We start from the raw sequence: 25,000 nt of genomic DNA on the forward strand, positions 1-25,000 counted from the left end.
AGCTTTTCCCGGGCTGCCGAGGACCCTTGCGCAATGTGCTGCAGCCTTCATGGAGTCGCACTAGCAGGCTAACGGCCAACCATCAGACTAAATAGACTCTGGAAAGACTTTCCTGTCAGGTGACAACATTCCTCGCCAGTGTTGTGACGAGACGTGCTCCCCATTGGACTTCATGCATCTGCATCTGAATCCAGGGAACACAGTGAAGACTTTCACACCAGCACAATTATGACGCTAAATAAAGCTATATTTGCTCTTTTAAAACTGAGGTTCTTCAACTTTTTGACCTTGGGCCCCAACTTTTCCTTTACAGAAGGGCAAAAACATATCACAAATGGTTGAATAGCGCTAAAAGCATCATATAAACAGGAACAAGCTGACATGTTAATACTAATAATAAGCAACCGCTCTTTAAAGGGGTCTCACCTGTGATGGATTTAGTTTTTTGTGACATGAATGTTGTCAGAAAGTGTTAAATCGTGCAAAGCATGAACATTTCGGTCCTAATGGTACTTTTGTTATTGTGCAATAATAAGGTATTAAAATCATTATATATAAGTTATCACACAATTCTCATGCTTAAAGGTCGTTGCTCTAGTTATTATCTATTGTGCTCAAGCTGTACTTTTCTTCTCGTGCAAGGACACACAACTTGTTATCTTCCACTGCATGTGAGGAGTGACCTCGCCGCAGATGTTTCCTGTCTTTCAGCCTGCTAACAGCCAAGGACGAACCAGCACCTGAATGAAGATAAGTCATATCAACAGCAGGCAGACAAAGCAGAGACAGGGCACAATCACAAGGCCCCCAGCACATTTCCGTTCTGAATAATCACGTATTGTGCGTACTGAGCTGCTGGCATAATGTGTGACCCCTCCCTTTAGAAGCAGTCTCAGCATGTAACTAGGGAACTCCTAAACTGAATAAATAGAGGAGCGTGTGGGCTGTTCCTCAGAGCGTAAGGTGAGACTGTAACTGAGTGTGCAGCTCCATGCGTTCTCCTCATGAGCAAAATTGAACTCAGTCTCTGCCTGATTCCTTGCTTCTTGTTCTGTTTAATAGATAGTTTGGTGCTTAAAGCTGACATCTTCTTGGTCCTTCAAGCCGGATTTGAACCAGCGACCTAAGGATTTGTGTCAGGTGCTTAAACCTGACACAATGAGTACAGTACAACGCCGCTATTAGCTACTTGGCAAATTGTGCGCTAATTACTAGTCGCCAGCTGGAGATATGTCCTAAAGACACCTTGTTATTGTGCAAAACTAAGATATTCAAAGAATACAGAATAGCACCACTATTAGCTAGCTCGCGACTAAAATACTAATCGCTAGCTGGCAAGTACCAGAATAGTCAATATCCGGCAACTACAGTGCTAATCGCTAGTCGGCAACTGGTGCGCTAGATCCCCAGAACTGAAAACTAGAGATGGCGCGAGGATCCACCACTTATACATGTTGTATACATTGGTGGTGTCAATTAAAGTGGTGCTAAAGGTACCTCGTTAGTGTGCAATACTAAAATATTAGTTTACTAGCGCGCTAGTCGCTAGCAGCCAGCTAGAGAGATGTGCAGTACCAAGATATTCAAAGAAGACAGAATAGCGCCACTATTAGCTCGCCGGCAACTACAGCGCTAGCCGCTAGCTATCTTAAATGCTAACATGACTATAATCATAGCGTAGAATTATATATTCATGTGTGTACTCTTGTCATGGAACCAATTACTGCCAAACTGTGGGAAACTATTTTTTTTACGTAACATAATAAATAATGGAGATTAATATTTGTGATTTCAATATCAATTTTGGCTATAATCGTGCAGCATATAATCAATTAGTAATCCTGCGCATGTGGTAATCTGACATCTGTGTTTTGTCAGCACAGCATGTTCACTCTCTCTCTCGTCCTCAGTATGGAGGCAGCAGCACTCACCTGCAGAGGTGGGTAGAGTAGCCAGAAATTGTACTCAAGTAAGAGTACTGTTACTTTAGAGATTTATTACTCAAGTAAAAGTAAGGAGTAGTCACCCAAATATTTACTTGAGTAAAAGTAAAAAGTATGTTGTAAAAAAACTACTCAAGTACTGAGTAACTGATGAGTAACATACACACACATATCATATATATATATATACATATATATATATATATATATATATATATATATATATATATATATATATATATATATATATATATATATATATATGTATATATATATATATATATATACATACACACACACACACACATATATACATATATATATATATACACACACACACATATATATATATATATATATATATATTTATATATATACATACATTGATATATACAATATATAATTTATATATATATTTTTTGCCGTTTTTGTTTACATGTTAAAGGTGTTTTAATGAATATACATGCAAGTTTAACACATATAGATTCCTTTCTTTCATGAAGACAAGAATATAAGTTGGTGTATTACCTGATTCTGATGACTTGCATTGATTGTAATCAGACAGTAGTGATGATAACGTCCACGTTTTCAAATAGAGGAGAAGAAAAGTTCCTCCTTTCTGTCTAATACCACATGAAAGTGGTTGGTTTTTGGCATTTTATTTGTCCAGCTTCCATATTCGTTTTCACAGACTTTACAAGAAATACATTGGCGGCAAATTCCGTAGCTTGCTAGCTTGTTTGCGCTGGCTTTCGGAGACTCTTATTTTGAAAGTGCAGGCGCGATGGAGCGGCACTTTTATTGTGAAGACAGGAACTGTGCAGTCAGTCTTTAGGCTTTTGACGGGATGTACGGTTGAAATAAAAAAGGGTCTTTTTTCCTTCACACTTTTGATTGATTGATTGGAACTTTTATTAGTAGATTGCACAGTACAGTACATATTCCGTACAATTGACCACTAAATGGTAACACCCCAATAAGTTTTTCAACTTGTTTAAGTCAGGTCATGTGACCGCCTGGCTCTGTTTGATTGGTCCAACGTCACCAGTGACTGCATCTGATTGGTGGAACGGAGTGAAACGTCACCAGTAAGGCAGGCACTTTGAAGGTCTGTCTGACAGACCAAAACAAACAAAGCGTGCATTAACAGATGGATACAAATTAGTAGCGAGTAGCGAGCTGAATGTAGATAAAAGTAGCGGAGTAAAAGTAGCGTTTCTTCTCTATAAATATACTCAAGTTAAAGTAAAAGTATGTTGCATTAAAACTACTCTTAGAAGTACAATTTATCCCAAATGTTACTCAAGTAGATGTAACGGAGTAAATGTAGCGCGTTACTACCCACCTCTGCTCACCTGACATTGATGAGGGGCAGCACTCACCTGACATTGATGAGGGGCAGCACTCACCTGACATTGATGAGGGGCAGCCTATTTAAGCGGGCTGCTGCCGGCCTGTGAGCGCCGAAACTTTGTCTCCAGACGCATTTGTATTTAGACTCGCCAGCGGACTCACGAGTTGGTCTTGTGCATCATCTCAGCTTTACTTGTATTATTCCTAGCGCCTTTATTTTGTACTTTGTTTTTTCAGTATTACTTCTTTCATGAAGTATTTCTCCTAGCCTTGTCTAGCGCTTTTGTAGGTAATTTATATTGGTGGTTTTTACATGGTGTGTTTTTGTGTGTTTGCCACCATCATCTTTGCTTTTGCTATTGTGTGCTGCCTCTTGAATAAAGAGAGACTACGCTGAACGTCTCTGCATCCTTGGGATCCACCACACCAGATGGTTACAGTGCATCCTGACACTTGTGGCCTTGAGGAGCATCTGTGGATTGTCTCTGACCTTTCAACACTCGCTGGTAAACACAGCCTCTCCAGGACTAGAAGCCAGGCAATAGCAGAAGTTGATGCAGGGAAGGCGAAGCCAGCTGAGGTCTTCAGCACCAATTAGTGCTGAGTCGGACTCTCTCAGCCAAGACAAGAAGAGATGACCTCCTGCTTGGCTAATAAACAGCAGACAGATGAAGTGTCTTGTATTCAATTGTGTGTTTGCTGTCAATATTAGACCGCACACATTGACTCACTATCAAATGGAGCGGAAAACAATTGGCCTTTTTCTCTCCATGATCACAAGTGACGAGGGAGCGCCTCAAAGCAGACAGACAACATCTCTGACACACACCAGATCACAACACAACAAAGAACTACACATGCATCAAATATCATTTACTAGGGATGTAGCGATATCAAAATCTCATGATACGATATCATCGCAGTACAACTTTATTGTGATGTATGTCCAAATAAAATAAAGACTTAAAAATGTCCTCGTGTGACGTGGCAGGAATGTTTAGGCCAGCGCTTTAATCCGGCACACAAGATGCGTTTGCTAAATATACAAATATGCTGCATTTTCTTTCAAGAAAGAAGCTGCTGTTCTAAATGTGTCCACTGGATGTCGCAATAGTAATTCCAGTGTAACCCACATCACACATGACAGTGTTAAAAAGATGACCTGTCAGCTGACCTCTGGATTCGCTGCCGCAGGTGCAAGCAATCAGCTGCTGGCTGGTGGCAGATGGCGGCAGATGGTGGCAGATGGCAGCATATGGCGGCATATGGCGGCAGTATCGACACAATCTCAACAGATGAAATAACAAAACGGTAAAATACAAAGACAAGTCAACTTGACCATCACCTTTTAGTTAAGAGTTACATGCAATGAGCTGAATGTACGATGCGCACCCTGAACGCCATTGTAAAAATGTGCATTTCTACATTTGTTGATTGTGCTATTTTATTTTATGTTTAAATCTACCATGTTGACATTGGTTAAGTTTGTAGCTAATTTTCCTTGATTTCGGCTAAGGTGTCATTTTGAAAATAGTTTTGTCTATATTATAATATTTGAATGATGATTAATGATTGTGTTGTGGCAGTTGCGGATGTCACCAATGTGGTGGTTTGAGGAAACACTCGATCGCTTTTAATGGTGAACTGCCAACATGAGAATCCTAAACAGGAAGTGCTTAAAGTGTAATGGCGTTGTAAAAAGACTGAGACAAAGTCTAAGTTCATTGTGTTCTTCATGGTGTTTTTCAATCTGCACCAATTGTTTCCTCACAATTTTCAACTAACTTGCAGTGTTTTGCCCACAGAATTATTTGTAAGATATACATTTTCAGAATGTGTTTGTTCTATTTTTGGCCAAAGTAAGACAAACCAAACAAGTTGAAGTCGTCTTTAATTTGAGGCTTTAATGCCGTGATTTTAGCAGAAAAGATTTTCCTCCATGTGGCCCCTGAGCTGAAGTGAGTTTGACAGCCCTGAACACTCTTACTCTACTTGAACACAGAGAGCTTTATTAAGCACAAAAAATATGACTAAAGGAGTGAAGCTGTATTTTTGTTTGCACTTTAATTTGATTGATAGTTAGAATCATGTTTATTTAGTTTATTCATATTAGCACAACATAACTGCATGTAAATGTATTTTTCCTCAGTTGTCTATGAGACCCTTCTCATGTGGTGTCTTTGATTTGTGCATATTTTTCTAATCAGCCTGACCTAAGCCTGAGGTTTGTGTGTTAAACAATAACAATATTTGTATATTGACACAAAGTTTTGTATCATTTGAAAAGGTTGTAAACTGTAAGTAGGTTAGTACGACTAAAAGCCAGTGTAAGATCACTAACTCAGTGTGAATATTTAAGTGGGCCCCGGGGCCCTCTGTAGTGGAAAAGTTGGGCCCCGATGTCAAAAAGTTTAACAACCCCTGGTCCACACAATTCAATTAGGATACAGTAAATGTTCCCGTATTATTAACCCTCCTTTCACATTGCGGTCAGGAGCGACACAAATCAAAAAGGTGTGCTCAGAGAGTCTTTGTGGTGTCTCGGCTCTGCTGGACGGAGCTTTCATTGTGTGAGCGGTGAATGAATGATTGATGAACGATTAATGATGAATGAATGATTGATGACGCTCGTGTAAGCAAACAGTCGGGCCGGGACAAAACTTGTTTCTTTCACCAAATATTCAGCAAGAAGATCCTTTAGAACCAACGTGAGGTTTGGCCTGCAGCTTTCCTGCTTCCATTGGTCTTAGAGTTCTGAGCTCCCACACCCACTCCTGACAGCGAGAAGTCCACTCGCCAGTTTGGGGTAAACGATGCAAAGGAAATGGCGAACATGAATATTCCATCAAAGACTTTTTGTGCATGGCGTGCGTTCAGACACTTCTCTGCTTGCACATTCCCGGCACATAGTTGGAATGCTAAAAGCCTTTGAGGTTGGCAAAACTCTTAATCTCACGTGTCCACAGATCAGCGCCAGGCTGTTTATTCAGTCGGGCGTCACAGATCACAATCGTGCTTCTGGGGGCGGAGGGATAATGTTTCAGCTTTGCAAACCTTACATCACCTCCAACGTCCGCAACCTTGGCCCGTCCCCATCTTCTCTTCACACCACAAGATGAGGGCAATGATCTGATATAATAAACAGTACTAAGATGATAAATGGACATGGCACTCCATGACTAGAATGTTCTAGTTGGTATACCAGCTTGTGGTCAGTCCAGTCACATCTTTCAACCTCACTATTCACATACCACAGCTAGGTTTTCTAATTGTAGCTTTTATATAGTGCTGCTGTGACCAGTCCACGTAAACCACCAGGAAAATTCATCGACATTTTGTTGCGTCGTTTTTATTGTCAACAGCCTATTTTGTTTTTGGTCTCCTGGTTGGTAGAGAGTTAGCTGGTGCAGCTAACTAAAGTACGTACGTATGTAAGGTTGTGTACTCTCTCTTGACTGGTTGGCAGAGAGCTAACTGGTGCAACTAATTAAAGTATGTACATATTTAAGGTTGTGTACTCTCTCTTGACTGGTTGGCAGAGAGCTAGCTGGTGCAGCTAACTAAAGTACGTACGTATGTAAGGTTGTGTACTCTCTCTTGGCTGGTTGGCAGAGAGCTAACTGGTGCAGCTAACTAAAGTATGTACATATTTAAGGTTGTGTACTCTCTCTTGACTGGTTGGCAGAGAGCTAGTTGGTGCAGCTAACTAAAGTACGTACATATGTAAGTTTGTGTACTCTCTCTTGGCTGGTTGGCAGAGAGCTAACTGGTGCAGCTAACTAAAGTGCGTACGTATGTAAGGTTGTGTACTCTCTCTTGGCTGGTTGGCAGAGAGCTAGTTGGTGCAGCTAACTAAAGTACGTACGTATGTAAGTTTGTGTACTCTCTCTTGACTGGTTGGCAGAGAGCTAACTGGTGCAACTAACTAACGTGTGTACATATTTACGGTTGTGTACTTTGTCTTGACTGTGTTGTTTTTTGTTGTTTTTTCCTACTGACCTCTGTTACACTCTCCCCCCTCAACCTCATTCTAATCCGGGTCACGGCACCAATGTAGCAGTTGTGTACTCACTCTTTCGGCTACGAATAGGAAATTGGGCAGTTTGGTGAAATATTTCCACATAGCAAACCTTTGCTAATGAAAAGCTGGTTAGCTAAGGTGCTACTCTTCAATGCTCACCTGCTAGCTGCAAACTGTGGAACGGATTTTCAGAACTCATTGAGACACGCCTCCATTCATTCCATAGTTTGGATCCAACGTTAGACATCAACATTGTCTCAATTTACAAATACAATGATTATGCAACATTGTTTGAAAGTCAGTTTAAAGGACATGTACGTGTAATCAATGTCTGGTGCCTGCTGGGATGTACATCATAACAACCTTCACAACCCTCAATGCATCTTTCACACCCAAACGTGTCCATTCTGACCATTTCATTCTTGATATATTGTCATTTTAAGGCAAATTGCTACTGCTTTTAATTCTTACTGTTCATGTTTAAGGTTCCATGACGCCATCTATTGCAAGATGGGATGCACACATATGTAAGCCTGGGTAGTATGACTCTCTGACGCCTTAAGAGTTGCACTGGACAACAAGCCGCAGCTCAGGCTTTCTGACTTTTCTCCTGGCGTTCTCAACTCTCAATCTGCTGACCCTTGTTCTGTTCCCAGGCAGTGTGAAGAAGGGAAAACCTTTAGTTGACTTTTGAAAGACAGCTTTACATTCATTAAATCTGTCCAATATATTACGGCGCAAGCGCATGCCGCTGCGCATTCTTCTATGAGCCCTGCGGAGCGCACCTCGGGACACGCCCACGGCTGCTCCTCTCCTGCACACGTCACTCTGCCGGCAGCCGGCAGCTGCATTCAATATGCAATCTGCGCACCTGTCGGTGATGATCTGGCTGGCCTTCGTAAGACGGTGCAGACCTGCGTTCCGGGCCAGAACGTAATCATCTGTTACGTAGTAAGCATCACGTGTCTGACTTCCCTCCCGAGTACCTGATCTATCTCCGCGTCTTCCCAGCTCCTGTGTCTGATCTCCCTTGTGTCTTCCCGCAGTGCTTCCCGTGTTTCCTGTAATCGAGCTGTGTGCCTCGACTTTCCTGTGGACTTTCGACTGCCTCCTTCGATCCTTGACCCTCACTTTGGGCACAGACCTCTAGACGCCTCTCTCAGCCCCACGGACCTCCCGTTTGGATCACGGACCTCTTTCTGCCTTGCCCCTTTGGACTTCTCTGCTTCCGCACTCAACAATTGGGGTAATACTCAACAGCTAATCATTCATACACTTAGTCTCACACCATAAACTCTTTGGGTTTTGTCACACACCATTCCCGTGTTAATTAATTTAGACTATGTTTGTTATTATAAATATACAGTGAATACATATAATAAAATACATAGAGATATATCCCCTTGTGGTTATGTGCCGTCAACTCCCCCAGCAAACATAACACAATACAAGACTCTGTGGTGTTTGTATGAGTTATTTTGAAGTGAATAAGTGGACATAGATGTGCCACACGCCTGGAGGCTTCATGCAAACCATCTGCGTGCGTCCATCTTGACAGATGAGTCCGGAGAAAAGATCAATGGACCTCGCCGATTGGGACGAGACGTGTGTTACAGCGTCGGCAGCGCCGTGTCGCTCTGGCTGACAAACGAGTGCGAGTGTGATCGCCACAACCAGGGATTTTTCTTTTCCGAAGGGTAGTAAAAGCCAATCAATGCGAAACGAGCGTTCAATTGGCTCTCCATCAGTCAAAGTGGAAGACGGACAAGGAGTGTTCAGCCTAAAAGTCATGCAGGAGTAACTCAAGTAAAGCATTCCTTCAAAATAACGCCATCTTTCACTAAGCAGGATTCAACTAGGAAGTGAATTGTTACGTAAGCCAAGTGTTTATGAGCGAGATGCTGTCATGTCACTGAGACGACGTCTCTCCTTGAGCTACAACAGCATTTCCTGTCCCCAGGTCAAGGGAGTGGAAACAAACAGAAAAGCTCCGTTCACACAATTTGTCCTTCTGATTGAATAACGGCATTAGAAGAGCATGCAGCTTCCAACAGGCTTCATCCTTCACAGGTGTGTTGTGGCTGTGGGCCAAGTCCTTCTTTTGGAGGTCACTTATTATTTCACCAACATCATCCATTCTCAAACTTCATTCTACACATTTAACTATCACTCAAACTCATCTTTGTCATTGATGTGGACGAGCAAAGAAGCAAGCCTGGAACAAACTATCAATATCCAGTGAAAGCTGCTTAAAGGGGAACTGCACTTTTTTTTGGAATTTTGCCTATCGTTCACAATCATTATGAGAGACACCAACACATAAGTCTTCTTTTTCACCATTTTAAAGATGATCAAATACACTTGGAAGATGTGGCTAATGGAAGTCACCGATGTAGCCTTCAAAGTCTCTGAAACAACTTCATCAACGTTTAATATACACACTGCAAGTATATATATAGAATGTATAGCGTAACAGACACCTTCATAACAATATGTAATATGTACAATATACACACTGCAAGTATACATATAATGTAGTAACAGACACCTTTATAATATGTGGTAATGCAAACAACATTTTTTTTAACTAGTCCTGTCTCGCGACATGTGCAAATCTTGATCTAGAAACATAGATCTATATCTCCATAAAGCCATCAGAGAGGTTTAGGTGGCTTAGTCTCTCCTTGTCTATAAACAGGTTATTTTATTGTTTACATGATTATCACTTTATTGAATTGTTCATTATTCCCCCGTGGTAGTAGCAACAGTAGTGTTCACTTCACAGCCACAGATGGTTCATCTACTTATAATAATTGGCATTATTTACACATGACTTTGTCTGCTTCAGTCACTATGTTATTTAGTCACTACAGTAATTGTGTTCACATCCACAGGAACCACATGGGTTAGTGTACTCTATACAGTATTTACAACCTTACTAGTGTTCACTTCACAGCCACAGATGGTTCATCCACTTATTGACATTATTTACGTATTGCTTTGGAATTTTTGCTTTAATAGCTCAGACATACGCCTTCCTGGCAAATTTCTGAGCAGCTTGCATTTTCCTTTGTGCGTGTCTGTTGTGATTTCCCTTCTTGGTTCGATGACCCGCCCCATCTCTGATTGGCCTGTCCGTAATGTTTTGCCCTAATCTTAACCAATCGTGACTCATCTTGGTAAACCAACCAACCAATCATGGATTTTCTTATATGTAAACCAACCAATCACCGTAGCTTTTTCCCGTATATTTTGTCCCCTGCCCGCGAAGTTGCACTAGTCCACTTCTCCCTCTATCTTCTCCCTCTATCTTCTTTTGTAGCATGTAGCTTAGGTAACCGCTATATGGGTCTAAAAATAGCTAAGCTACGGAAATCGCTACTTGTTTAAAAAGTAGCGAAGCTCCTGTGAAATGTAGTTAAGCTACGTAGCTTTGATTTTTAAGTTGATATTTTTTAATGGAAAACCGTAGTTTTTACCACTGCAGCTGAACACCGGAATGGATGATCAAAAACCGTACTCGTTACGGGAAAACCGTAGTTGTTGGCAGGTATGGCAAAGAGACGGATCAAGATTTTAACACACATTGTAGGTGGGAAAAAACGAAGAAAAACAGATATATTAAAAAAGATATATTTTTACAGAGATAAAAAAGACGGATTTCCGACTACAGACGGAAAAATCCCATGCCTGGTAATAAGATTACTGGTAACTGGACAAAGTGACGGTGTTAGTCCTAACATAAAAAAAAACATGGCTGACAACGGTCATAAGCTAGTATAGGTTTGTGGGTTATAAATATTTGTTTGGGAAGCCTCTAGAACATATCACAGGGACGACGTACAGTAGCAATGTAGCTACACAACCATCATTTAAATAGTGATTTTCTTGTACGTTTGTACAAACAATAATTACTGTTCATTAATAGTCTTGTATTCTGTCTCAAAGGCAAAGTTAGACTTGACTATCTCCGAGTCAAAGGTTGGACATTTCTGACTTCTCAGTTTCCTGCGATCCAGAACAACAGAAAGTTGCGACTTCCTTCCGAAATTCCTAACAGATCCTGGGCTTGTTAGCTTGAGTTAATGCACAGACTAAAGTTATTTCCGCTGTGGTAACGTTCCACAAAGTTGTGTTATTTCATGTGCACTTGCCTAATTCCCACGATCTCCCAGTGGATGGTGGCTTAGCAAAGACGGGTTTAAGTAGCCGGAAAAAAGGAAGCCAAACATGGGCTTGTGGACACTGCAAACAACCTCTGCCACATCCTGATCATCATCTGTGGAAACAAGCAAATAGAAGCTCCTAACTCACCAGGTCACCTCATGTCCGATGATGGCAGACAAATAATTGTCAAACATTGTTATTCCTCTCCTTGTGCTTCATGCCAGCACTGATGTGATGGGATTAAGACACTTCAAGTCTAAATTCATCCTCAAATCAGATGTTAGAGAGCTTAAGGGACTCATGCAGAGAATCCACAAAGCAGTAAAAATAACAAAAACAGGCTTGTGGAGCTTTGGGCTTCAATGAAAAATGACGGACGATGACAGTTCACATCCCTAGAAATACTCCATTGGTCCTGGTCTACTTATTCAGTTTTACACTTTCTGACTTTGATGGATGGCTGCATGAGAATTGGAGGGACTAAATGTGTCCATGTTTCCTTCTAAGGTTTTTATTCTGTCTGGGGAATTGTTGTAGCTTTGATATTCCCGCACTTGGAAGTCTGGCCATCCCTGTGTTTCATATTGGTTGGTGGAAGCTAGCCACTGCACACAACTACTGTGCTAATAGCCATAGAAGAAATACGGTGGCGCTCATATCAAACACTAAAAGTTGGGTTGACTTGAAGTTTCTCGCATGGTTAAATGCGCTATTCAAAAAACCACCACTGTAACTTTACGCTGTTTGACCCAATCACCGCAATCTTTGGTAAACATGTTTGGAGGACTGTCAAGCACGCCAGTGTCCAATCTGAGCAAGGCTGGGTCAAAAACATGGCCGCCATTAAGGAAAACAGGGAAAAGGTTGGAAGTCACGGCCAGATCTGTTCGTCAGCAACCTCCGTTTCCAAAATATTGGCAATTTGCTGTTTTTTTATACAACAGCTTGCCAAAGTGTTCACTGATAGCCACAACCACACTTCTGAAAATGAAGATGTCTTTTATCCGTCCACATATTTCATTATTCACATTTCAAACTGCCACAATGGAAATTCATCTCTTCATCATCATGACTTCATCATCATGACTTCATTATCATGACTTCATTGTCATGACTTCATTGTCATGACTTCATCATCATGACTTCATCATCATGACTTCATGGAAGCGAAAAGGTTTGACATTCATGAATCAGTAGTGCTGGGAATGTTTGGCAAGCACACCATTGGATTCCATTCAAAATTAATACTTTTCAATAAGATTGTGTGCCAGTTCTATGATTGTCTATTTTATGGAGGAATGTAGTTAAACACCTCTGATCAATTTCTATATTACTTCAAATAAAACTGGTTTTGTTGAACAAAGTTCTACCCAAACATTTAATAAAGTCAAATACAAATAAGAAGTACCAACACTTCTCTTGTGTAAAGTAAATAAGTAGAGCAGATATAGATCATCTACATCTAAAGTCAATGTGTGCATCAGATATAGATCATCTACATCTACATAATGTAAAGTCAATGTGTAGAGCAGATATAGATCATCTACATCTACTGTAGGATTTGTCTGAGTGGCTAGACAGGACAGATTTTTAAAAATATAAAAAATAAATACTTAAAAATATATTTGTGATTTTTTTTTTTAACCAATTAAGAATCATTACAAATAAAAATCACAATTAATCTGAAAATCTATTTTTTTTGACACCCTTATTAATCAGAACTGCATCTGACTTGAATTTCTACTTCTGTGTCTAACCTTTTGTACATGGTGTGTACATCCAAGTCATGGATATTGTTACTAGGTGCTATCTTACAGGCAGTAAGTTGCAAGACAAACACAAGAGGTGGTCCACCAACATTATTAACCACAAAAGTAGTTCATCTACAACAATAAAGATGCTTTAGAAGCCTACTGGATAATGAATGTTGTTAGCTTACTTGCTAACAAATGAAATCCTGAATTCCACAGATTTCCATTGACCACAGTGTCTATTTGGCCCTCAACTCCACTAAGACTTCCATTGACCACAGTGTCTATTTGGCCCTCAACTCCACTAAGACTTCCATTGACCACAGTGTCTATTTGGCCCTCAACTCCACTAAGACTTCCATTGACCACAGTGTCTATTTGGCCCTCAACTCCACTAAGACTTCCATTGACCACAGTGTCTATTTGGCCCTCAACTCCACTAAGACTTCCATTGACCACAGTGTCTATTTGGCCCTCAACTCCACTAAGACTTCCATTGACCACAGTGTCTATTTGGCCCTCAACTCCACTAAGATGTGACATAGTGTGGTGTTGTAATAAAGGATTTAATGACACATGTTTCCATGTAAAATGTAATTTCCTGTTGTTGCTTTTCATTCATTTCCCTTCACAGACTTCAGCCCTAGGGCCTTTTGTCATCACTCTGACGGCTACAAGTTCTGCTTCTCCTAAAATGTCAATCAAAGTCAGCAGAGAGCGAGCCAAGCCGGGCCAAACTGACACCTTGGAAATAAATGCTATAAAACGGAGAAAGCTGCTAGACTTAGTGGTCTGACAGTCAAAGTTCACTTGAAGCATGTGACTGCTCCCAGCCAATCAGCAATCAGCAAGTAGTGACCATAGTGATCAAATAAATACACAAAGATATTACCAGTAGTAAATATTGTACTAATGTAAATATGTAATAGTCAGAATTTCTGATGAGATAATTCAACACAAAGATTTCAAGCTGGCGAGAATATCACCTCTGTATGAAAAAGGAAACAAACTACCGCCCTGTTTCCAACCTTTGCTCCATCTCAAAGGTTATAGAGAGGTTCATATATGAGCAAATAGATCATTATCCATCAAATCGCCAGCTCCTATTCCAATTTCAATCAGGATTGAGAAAATGCCATTCCAGCGATACTGTACATGCCTACTGTACCTAAGTGATTAGATCAGGCGAGAGATAGACATGGGCAAGTACTGTGGAATGGTTATGCTGGACATTCCACACAGTTAACCACTCAATACTGTTAAACAAGTTGAGCTTTTGACAAACTGGATGAAATCTTACCTTGAGGATAGAGAACAGGTGAACGGATCACTGTCCTCTCCCCTCAAGGTGAGCTGTGGTGTCCCACAGGGAAGCATTCTGGGACCATTGTTATTCTTGATTGACATTAATCACATGAAATCAGCATGTAACAGCAATGTGTTCCTGTTGGTGGACCATTCTGCGATCCTGGCCTCGGACAGGGACACATTGAAGGTTGAAAGTGCACTCAGCACCCAACTAAGTCATCTCTGTCTCTGGCTTTCCCATAACAAACTGTCACTACACCTGGGTAAAACAGAGTCCATCTTATTTGGGTCCAAGCACAACCTAGGTAAATCCCTGGGCTTTACGATTAAAGCAGGTGATAGCATAATCAGCAGCAAAGACAAGGTCATTGACCTAGGTTGTATATTGGACAACAATCTCTCGGGTGAAAAAATGGCATTAAAAGCAATCACCAAGATCAATAATAAAAGTAGGAGTTGTGCGTTTATCAACAGGGATACACTTAAGACCCTTGTCGGTGCCCTCATACAGTGTCATTTGGACTACGCCTGCACCTCATGCTTCACCACTGTCCCCAAGCCACTAAAAACTGGTGAGACTCCTGCTCAACCTCCCATACAGGACTCACCTAACTCAAGCCCACTTTACCAAATTAGGATGGCTTAGCGTTGAGGAAAGAGTACACCAAATGGCAATATGCCTGGTATTCCAAATACTCAGAGAAAGTGTCCCCAAGTACCTGTCCAACTATTTCACCAGAGTACGTGATGCTCACAGGTACTACACCAGAGGGACTTCCTCACACCAAATTCAAGACTCTCGTGGGAAAAAATGCATTCTACTATTTTGCCAGCACACAGTGGAATGCACTACCAACACACCTTACAATTCACACTTCCTACTAAATGTTCAAACTGACATAAAATCATGACTCAGCTCAACCTCTACCTGATCTCAACCTAAACTGATCTCAACCTCTACCTGATCTCAACCTAAACTGATCTCAACCTCTACCTGATCTCAACCTAAACTGATCTCAACCTAAACTGATCTCAACCTCTACCTGTTCTCAACTTAAACTGATCTCAACCTCTACCTGATCTCAACCTAAACTGATCTCAACCTAAACTGATCTCAACCTCTACCTGTTCTCAACTTAAACTGATTTCAACATCTACCTGATCTCAACCTAAACTGATCCCCAGCAACTCTTCCAAGCATCAAACAGCTTTATATGTGCTTGCCCTTTTGTGGGCTCTGTACCGAGGATGTCATTGTGGCTTGTGCAGCCCTTTGAGACACTTGTGATTTGGGGCTATATAAATAAACATTGATTGATTGATTGATTGATTGATTGATTGATTGATTGATTATAGTCTATATATATTTATATGTGCTTTGTATATATTTATATGTACTTTATATATATTTATATGTACTTTATATATATCTATATGTGGTTATAGTCCGTATATATATATATATATATATATATATATATATATATATATATATATATATATATATATATATATATATATATATATATATATATATGTATATTTATATGTGCTTTATATATATTTATATGTGGTTATAGTCATATATATATATATATATATATATATATATATATATATATATATATATATATATATATATATATATATATATATATACATATATATATATATATATATATATATATATATATATATAAATATATTTTAAAAAAAAGCTAATTGCAGGGCAGCGTTGTGTCCTTAGGCAAGGCACTTGACCCGCCTGCTCCCAGTGTAAGGCTTTCACTATGTAAAGAGTCTCTAGAGAAAAGCGCTATACAAATATAATTCACTTCACTAATTAAAAATGTGAAACAAATTTAAACGAATACAAAAATGTTTTAACAAAGATATGTTATTGCAAAAAACTGCTGGTAAGCTAATGTTTTTTTTAAATTAAAGTTAAATAAAAAATGTAATGTTACATACAAGACGTGTTAAAATTAAATAAAAAATGTAATGTTACTGTCACGTCGTGGACTACAGAGCAGCTTGCTGCAAGGCTTTCGTGGCTCGCTGCGTGGATTGCTTTCCCAAGATGCAAGACGACTTGACTGGACAATGCGTGAAGGTAAATACATGACTTATTCTTAACTCTGACAAAAGGTGTAAACAAAAGGTGCGCATAAGGCGGAGATACAAACTTGGCTAAGAAAACAAAACTGACACATGGACAGAAACTATGGACATAAAACAAAAGTTACGTGGCATGGCATGAAGCATAAACTATGGTCTCAAGGGTAATCATGGCATGAAGTGAGCAGAGGTAATGTCGCCAGGCCGACTGCCTGGCAACTACAAGCTTAAATAATAAGGACATGATTAATGACAGGTGCGTGAGTCCAAACGTGAAAGCAGGTGCAACTAATGGTTGTCATGGTGACAAGGCAAGGGAGTCAAAACAGGAACTAAAAAGAGTCCTAAAAACCAAACAGAACATAGCCAAACAAAACATGATCACAAAGACATGACAGTGACATACTTACAAGACGTGTTAAAATTAAATAAAACATGTAATGTTACATACTAACAAGACATGTTAAAAAGATCATTTTGAAAAGAGTCTAAAAGGATACGTCTGAAAAAGAAGCTAAAAATGAAAGCGAAACTAAACAAGGCTAAAACTGTAGTAAATGTGCCAGTAAAAAAATGTAATTAAAAAAAAGAGCTAATTAAAACAATTAAAAATATGAGAGCGAAACAATTCTAAAATACAGCAGAGCTTTCCCTAAAAGCATTTAGAACATATTGATATAAATATGTATAATAATATAAGAAAAACTTGGGGAATTCAAACTTCAAAGACTAAAGTCTAAAAGTTATTGTTGTTGTTTTCCACGCTGAAGAAAGTAGGAGTTCAGCACTTTCTCTCACACTTCACTTTTTTCTTTATTTTTTTGCAGCCTTTGACACCTTCAGGACAGGTAAGACGGCTACAAAGTGGAAGCACATCTGCAGCCAAAATCATCACCTTTGTCATTAAAAGTCTTGTCTTGAACGTCACTGCTTAGCTTACTTTTACACTTGCAACAATATTGAATGTTGCTTCAAAGATGAAATATTTAAATGATAGCCTTTAGAACATCTTGGAGCTTCATGTTTGTGACGTCCATAAATCATCTTTGCTCCGACCTCACCTTTGCACTCCAACACACACACACACACACACACACACACACACACACACACACACACACACACACACACACACACACACACACACACACACACACACATACACACACACACACATGGAAGAGTGTGTGTGTGGTGAACATAGACAATATTGTAAGACAAATACGGCACAGCGCTGCTAAAGTGAGCGTCTTATTGGCGCCGTGCTAACAGTGTGTGTCCGTCCATCGCATGATTAGTTTGCTATCGGAAAAACGGTCTCCTCGGGGCCCCTTAATGGCCCCCAATATGAGCAAGTTACAGCAATAAAGAATTACAAAGTCAATAAGCAGATATTTATGTGGCAGATATCAATATAATTATGAGAAGAAGTCCATCTGTGCATCTATCACATCCAATACAATATATATACTGTATATATATACTTACAAATACATATAATAACTTTATAAATTACATATATTAATCATATCATTGGATTTTGAATACATATATATATATATATATATATATATATATATATATATATATATATATATATATATATATATATATATATATATATATATATATATATATATATATATATATATATATATATATATATGTATGTATGTATATATATTTAGATAGATGGATACATTTTTGTGTATTTAAATAATGAATAATGAACAAAACTAAATGACTCCACTGAATAATGGTAATAATTGAAAAATTCCAAAACTATATACATTATATATATATTTTAAATAATACTTCATATAATAAAAAAATTATATAATTGTTATATACTTTGTGTATAATTATACATGAACAAAAGTTTACAATAAAAATAATGCACAAATTAAAATAACATAAAACATAAAATTACATTTTCTTCAGTGCCCAGTTTTTAAAGCACAAATGTAAATAGAAATGTAATATAAATGTTAGTAAAAATAAACATAATAAATGTGAATAGAATACATTCTATAAAATTACCTAATTATTTTGAATAAGTTATTACTATTTAAATATATACAATAATACACTATTAATAATAGGATTAATAATAATAACTAGAACAATTCTACAAACTATTTTATGCCCATACAACCGAATGCAATTGTAAATATAAACAGTAATTGATATATAATGATATTATAATTTCATAGTGATCAAAGCAAACATTTAGATAATAAATGTAATAACAAAAATAAAACAATTTGATCAACAAACCTATTTTATTTTTAAATATTTTAACAAAATAAAAATATTATACAATAATCAATACAATATTTAAAACATAATAATATTTTTGATGAATATGATGAATAGAACACATCTACAAACAAAACTATTTTATTTATGTACAACTTCATCCATCCATCCATTTTCTACCGCTTGCCCCTCAAGGGGCGGTCCTTCCATGTGAGACAGCATGAAGGGGCGGTCCTTCCACGTGAGACAGCATGAAGGGGTGGTCCTTCCACATGAGACAGCATGAAGGGGCGGTCCTTCCACGTGAGACAGCATGAAGGGGCGGTCCTTCCACGTGAGACAGCATCAAGGGGTGGTCCTTCCATGTGAGACAGCATGAAGGGGCGGTCCTTCCACGTGAGACAACATTAAGGGGCGGTCCTTACACGTGAGACAGCATCAAGGGGCGGTCCTTCCACGTGAGACAGCATCAAGTGGTGGCCCTTCCACGTGAGACAACATCAAGGGGCGGTCCTTCCATGTGAGACAGCATGAAGGGGCGGTCCATCCACGTGAGACCGCATGAAGGGGCGATCCTTCCACGTGAGACCGCATGAAGGGGTGGTCCTTCCATGTGAGACAGCATGAAGGGGCGGTCCATCCACGTGAGACCGCATGAAGGGGCGGTCCTTCCACGTGAGACCGCATGAAGGGGTGGTCCTTCCATGTGAGACAGCATGAAGGGGCGGTCCTTCCATGTGAGACAGCATGAAGGGGCGGTCCTTCCATGTGAGACAGCATGATGTTATTGTTTAATGATGGCAGCCAAAGCTTGTGTGGTCTAAAGATAGACAGGCTGGGAAAGTGGATTATGTCTCTAATGGCGTCTGCTTGAGCAGCTGACTGCTGTCATCAGCCCTGCTAGACGCCACAAGTGCTTCCACTGGTGCCTTGGGGGGCTTTGGGGGGCCCCGGGGGGCCGGGGCCAGAATGGATATTACTCTGCCATCACCATAATGAACATATCGTCAGATGAAAACCTCTAAAGTCAAACGTGTGATGCGTGTAGTGAAGCCTTGCAGTGGTTTATGAAAGTGAAAGTGAAAGTGAAATATTCCACTGCAGGATGTTGACTTGATGTTGACTGACAGCTGCTGGATGGGAGGGCCACTAATGGTGTGACCATACCACTTTTTCACTTCCATACCATACCAATACTGATCTGACACCATATCATCTTATGACTGTGTAGTGTGGAATGTTATTATTGTGTAGTGTGGAATGTTATTATTGTGTAGTGTGGAATGTTATTATTGTGTAGTGTGGAATGTTATTATTGTGTAGTGTGGAATGTTATTATTGTGTAGTGTGGAATGTTATTATTGTGTAGTGTGGAATGTTATTATTGTGTAGTGTGGAATGTTATTGTTGTGTAGTGTGGAATGTTATTATTGTGTAGTGTGGAATGTTATTATTGTGTAGTGTGGAATGTTATTATTGTGTAGTGTGGAATGTTATTATTGTGTAGTGTGGAATGTTATTATTGTGTAGTGTGGAATGTTATTATTGTGTAGTGTGGAATGTTATTATTGTGTAGTGTGGAATGTTATTATTGTGTAGTGTGGAATGTTATTATTGTGTAGTGTGGAATGTTATTATTGTGTAGTGTGGAATGTTATTATTGTGTAGTGTGGAATGTTATTATTGTGTAGTGTGGAATGTTATTATTGTGTAGTGTGGAATGTTATTATTGTGTAGTGTGGAATGTTATTGTTGTGTAGTGTGGAATGTTATTATTGTGTAGTGTGGAATGTTATTGTTGTGTAGTGTGGAATGTTATTATTGTGTAGTGTGGAATGTTATTATTGTGTAGTGTGGAATGTTATTATTGTGTAGTGTGGAATGTTATTATTGTGTAGTGTGGAATGTTATTATTGTGTAGTGTGGAATGTTATTATTGTGTAGTGTGGAATGTTATTATTGTGTAGTGTGGAATGTTATTATTGTGTAGTGTGGAATGTTATTATTGTGTAGTGTGGAATGTTATTGTTGTGTAGTGTGGAATGTTATTGTTGTGTAGTGTGGAATGTTATTATTGTGTAGTGTGGAATGTTATTATTGTGTAGTGTGGAATGTTATTATTGTGTAGTGTGGAATGTTATTGTTGTGTAGTGTGGAATGTTATTATTGTGTAGTGTGGAATGTTATTGTTGTGTAGTGTGGAATATTATTGTGTAGTGTGGAATGTTATTATTGTGTAGTGTGGAATGTTATTATTGTGTAGTGTGGAATGTTATTATTGTGTAGTGTGGAATGTTATTATTGTGTAGTGTGGAATGTTATTATTGTGTAGTGTGGAATGTTATTATTGTGTAGTGTGGAATGTTATTATTGTGTAGTGTGGAATGTTATTATTGTGTAGTGTGGAATGTTATTATTGTGTAGTGTGGAATGTTATTATTGTGTAGTGTGGAATGTTATTATTGTGTAGTGTGGAATGTTATTATTGTGTAGTGTGGAATGTTATCATTGTGTAGTGTGGAATGTTATTATTGTGTAGTGTGGAATGTTATTATTGTGTAGTGTGGAATGTTATTATTGTGTAGTGTGGAATGTTATTATTGTGTAGTGTGGAATGTTATTATTGTGTAGTGTGGAATGTTATCATTGTGTAGTGTGGAATGTTATTATTGTGTAGTGTGGAATGTTATTATTGTGTAGTGTGGAATGTTATTGTTGTGTAGTGTGGAATGTTATTATTGTGTAGTGTGGAATGTTGCAAAATGCTGGATCAGGTCCAAGTCAAGCAGAGAAAAATGGTATTGACTTATGCTGTCTTTATTTAGGTTGAAGTGGAGTGGTAATTGTGTAAATTGAAAGATGTTACTGTAACAAGGTGTTACTTTCTAATACACATCTATCTCTATCTGTCACTTTTAAAGCAGTGATCCCTCAAACTGGTGCTGTGTCAGTGTTACTGTTCAAACTGTGTCAAATATTAAGTAAAAACTTCTGCCTTGTTTGGAATGAATACTTAGGTCTACTACGCTACTATATTACAATGTTGTCATTATGGTGGTACTTAATGAATACTTAGGTCTACTACACTACTGTATTTAATGTTGTCATTATGGTGGTACTTAATGAATACTTAGGTCTACTACACTACTGTATTTAATGCCTTGGTGTATGATACTGTATATTTGGTGTATGATACTGTGTATTTGGTGTATGATACTGTATATTTGGTGTATGACACTGTATATTTGGTGTATGATACTGTATATTTGGTGTATTATACTGTATATTTGGTGTATGATACTGTGTATTTGGTGTATGATACTGTGTAGTTGTGTATGATACTGTGTATTTGATGTATGATACTGTATATTTGGTGTATGACACTGTATATTTGGTGTATGATACTGTATATTTGGTGTATTATACTGTATATTTGGTGTATGATACTGTGTATTTGGTGTATGATACTGTATATTTGGTGTATGATACTGTATATTTGGTGTATAATACTGTGTATGATACTGTATATTTGGTGTATGATACTGTATAATTGGTGTATAATACTGTGTATGATACTGTATATTTGGTGTATGATACTGTATATTTGGTGTATAATACTGTGTATGATACTGTATATTTGGTGTATGATACTGTATATTTGGTGTATGATACTGTGTATTTGGTGTATAATACTGTGTAGTTGGTGTATGATACTGTATATTTGGTGTATAATACTGTGTATGATACTGTATATTTGGTGTATGATACTGTATAATTGGTGTATAATACTGTGTATGATACTGTATATTTGGTGTATGATACTGTATATTTGGTGTATGATACTGTATAATTGGTGTATGATACTGTATATTTGGTGTATGATACTGTATATTTGGTGTATGATACTGTATATTTGGTGTATGATACTGTATATTTGGTGTATGATAGTGTATATTTGGTGTATGATACTGTATATTTGACAGAGATTATTGAAGGTTTCTGTCACACAAAAGTCAGCAAATGAAGATGCTGACGCAGCATCAACCAATCAGATACTGTCATCACATACATGGCAGGTAAATAAATGAAGTACAACACAACCCGGCAAGACAGGTGAGTGTCAGGTATTAAACTGACAACCATAGCTCTCTGCTATTGACTTCACTCATGCGCGATATCTGTTAAGGCTTTCATATTACTTCCAAATTCAGGAAAAAAGATGCAAAATCTTCTCGGTTCTGTGGGGAAAATCACAGCATCAAATTGTGTCAGCACAATACTGCACATTCACTTGGACATACTTCAGAGTAGTCAGTGTGCAGCTCAGAGCTTCAGAGTAGTCAGTGTGCAGCTCAGAGCTTCAGAGTAGTCAGTGTGCAGCTCCTACACATTTACTAGCCACTGAAAATGAGTCAACACACGCCGGTTGTTAATGTCTGAATATCTGGCAACACAAGTGAGCCGCAACATAATTGTATATTGGTGGTGTTGTCAGCGTCATGATATAGGGCTGCATGAGTGCTGCTGACACTGTGGTGCTACGGTTCAACAGTGCATTCCAACATGCACGGTGGCAAACAAACAGCCATTATTTTTGTACACATCTGGCAACACAAATGGGCAGCAAGATTGTGCCTCGGTGGTGTCGGTTTAGCATCATGGGATGGGGCTGCATGAGTGCTGCTGACACTGGGGTGCTGTGGTTCAGCAGAGCATTCCAACATGCACTGTGACAAACACACAGCCGTTGTTGTGTACACATCTGGCAACACAAGTTAGCAGCAAGATGCTCGTGTCTTGGTGGCGTTGGTACAGTGTAACGGTCTAGGGCTGCATGAGTGCTGCTGACACTGGGGTGCTGCGGCTTTAATAGTGAATTTCAACATGTACTGTGATAACATAACATTTGTCAACACAAAGTCATTATTGTGTAACTATCTGACAACACAAGTGAGCAGCAAGATTATTTGTTTTGTGGCGTTGGTATAGCATCATGGGATGGGGCCACATGAGTGCTGCTGACACTGGGGTGCTGCGGTTCCACAGAGCATTCCAACATGCACTGTGACAAACACTCAACCATTATTTTGTACACATCTGGCAACACAAATGGACAGCAAGATTGTGCCTCGGTGGTGTTGGTATAGCATCATGAGATGGGGCTGCATGAGTGCTGCTGACACTGGGGTGCTACGGTTCAACAGTGCATTCCAACGTGCACTGTGATAATGTCAATTGAACTTGAAGCCATCACGGTGTAACTATCTGGCAACACAAGAGAATTGTGTCTCGGTGGTGGAGCATCATGGGGCTGCATGAGTGCTGCATGAGTGCTGCACCTGCCAACCAACCAAGTGTAAATATTTAGTGGGAGAACCTTAATTGCCTAATTAGTTGTAAGTGGAATCTTCTTGCGCTCCTCCATGATGTCCTCACTGGTGGACACGACGGCTCCTTCACCACAGGTGTGGAGGTGTGTCCTCCACCTCCTTCCTCAGCAAGGCCCTCCTTCACCACAGGTGTGGAGGTGTGTCCTCCACCACCTTCCTCAGCAAGACCCTCCTTCACCACAGGTGTGGAGGTGTGTCCTCCACCACCTTCCTCAGCAAGACCCTCCTTCACCACAGGTGTGGAGGTGTGTCCTCCACCACCTTCCTCAGCAAGGCCCTCCTTCACCACAGGTGTGGAGGTGTGTCCTCCACCACCTTCCTCAGCAAGGCCCTCCTTCACCACAGGTGTGGAGGTGTGTCCTCCACCACCTTCCTCAGCAAGGCCCTCCTTCACCACAGGTGTGGAGGTGTGTCCTCCACCTCCTTCCTCAGCAAGGCCCTCCTTCACCACAGGTGTGGAGGTGTGTCCTCCACCTCCTTCCTCAGCAAGACCCTCCTTCACCACAGGTGTGGAGGTGTGTCCTCCACCACCTTCCTCAGCAAGACCCTCCTTCACCACAGGTGTGGAGGTGTGTCCTCCACCACCTTCCTCAGCAAGGCCCTCCTTCACCACAGGTGTGGAGGTGTGTCCTCCACCACCTTCCTCAGCAAGGCCCTCCTTCACCACAGGTGTGGAGGTGTGTCCTCCAC

At 39.5% G+C, this 25,000-nt stretch overlaps 1 protein-coding gene across 1 annotated transcript in view; it reads right to left on the reverse strand.

The window, feature by feature from the left end:
• Nucleotides 1–25,000, reverse strand: part of LOC140677960 (muscarinic acetylcholine receptor M3-like) — a 133,286-nt gene that overhangs the window by 107,564 nt on the left and 722 nt on the right. The gene's annotated exons all lie outside the window — the stretch shown is intronic.

This window comes from Nerophis lumbriciformis, unplaced genomic scaffold (assembly GCF_033978685.3).
Source record: "Nerophis lumbriciformis unplaced genomic scaffold, RoL_Nlum_v2.1 HiC_scaffold_58, whole genome shotgun sequence".
NCBI lineage: Eukaryota > Metazoa > Chordata > Actinopteri > Syngnathiformes > Syngnathidae > Nerophis > Nerophis lumbriciformis.